At 53.1% G+C, this 1191-nt stretch overlaps 1 long non-coding RNA gene across 1 annotated transcript in view; it reads left to right on the top strand.

The window, feature by feature from the left end:
• LOC108448614 overlaps positions 1 to 1029 on the top strand; it is a 2954-nt gene extending 1925 nt beyond the window's left edge. The window contains exon 2 of the long non-coding RNA XR_001864569.1: positions 934 to 1029. This is a non-coding gene — a long non-coding RNA (uncharacterized LOC108448614). The remainder of the gene's footprint in view (positions 1 to 933) is intronic.
• Positions 1030 to 1191: the final 162 nt, after the last annotated feature.

Raw genomic sequence — 1191 nt, 5'->3', positions numbered from 1 at the left:
TGGGATTGGAATAATTTTCCCGTAATTCCCTGTAAAATCCCGTTTTCCCGAAACTGGGAATGGTCAGGAGGGAATTTTTCCTGGTTTTTTTGAGGGATTGAGCCGGGAATGGGACAGATCCAGGGATTCCCTTTCCCGTGCCTCAGTTTCCCAAAGCTGGAAAATTCCCTCTCATTTTCTGGGATCGGGATCATTTTCCCTTAATTTTTTTTGCAAAATCCCATTTTCCCAAAGCCGGGAAATCCTGGGAATGCTCAGGAGGGGATTTTTCCCTAATTTTGGAGCCGGGCGAGAGGCGGATCCAAGGATTCCCTTCCCTTCCCCTCCTGGCTTTTCCCGGGATTTCCCAGCCTTGGGGAAATGGGAATTGTCTCGGGAATGATGGGAAAATGATCCCGATCCCAGAAAATGAGAGGGAATTTTCCCGAGGGAAACTGAGGCACGGGAAAGGGAATCCCTGGATCCGCCTCTCTCCCGGCTCCAAAATTAGGGAAAAATTCCCTCCTGAGCATTCCCAGCCTTGGGAAAACGGGATTTTACAGGGAAGTACGGGAAAACGGGATTTTCCCAAGGCTGGGAATGCCCAGGAGGGGATTTTTCCCATTTTTTAAGGGATTGAGCCGGGAATGGGGCGGATCCAGGGATTCCCTTCCCGTGCCTCAGTTTCCCTCGGGAAAATTCCCTCTCATTTTCTGGGATCGGGATCATTTTCCCATCATTCCCGAGACAATTCCCATTTCCCCAAGGCTGGGAAATCCCGGGAAAAGCCAGGAGGGGAAGGGAAGAGAACCAGGAATTGCCACAGGAGCCAATCCCATCGCTCCGATCCCGATTCCAAGATGGAAAAGGCCGAGGTGGCCGAATCCCAAAGGAATTCGGGAATTTCCCGCTGATGATGAGATTTTTTTATTTTTTCCTGGGATTTCCCCCCAGTTCCTTCCCGGTTTTTTTGGCCTCTCCGCTCCCTGCGTGATCCCGGCCTCGTTTTTCCAGCCGGGATGGGGTTGGGAATCCTTCCCGTGGTGCTGGGGCTGCTCCTCTGGAATTCCACCGGAGCCTCCGGGCCGTGCTGGGAGAATTCCAAGTGCCAGGACCTCAGCAGCGAGGCGGGAATTCTGGTAAGGCCTTGGATGAGGCGGGAATTCGGGAATGGCAGTGGGGGAGGAGGAACCCTCGGGAATGTGGGATGAG

The sequence above is a fragment of the Corvus brachyrhynchos genome, unplaced genomic scaffold (genome assembly GCF_000691975.1).
Source record: "Corvus brachyrhynchos isolate BGI_N302 unplaced genomic scaffold, ASM69197v1 scaffold948, whole genome shotgun sequence".
NCBI classification, from domain to species: Eukaryota; Metazoa; Chordata; class Aves; order Passeriformes; family Corvidae; genus Corvus; species Corvus brachyrhynchos.
This window is presented reverse-complemented; position numbering and strand designations above follow the sequence as displayed.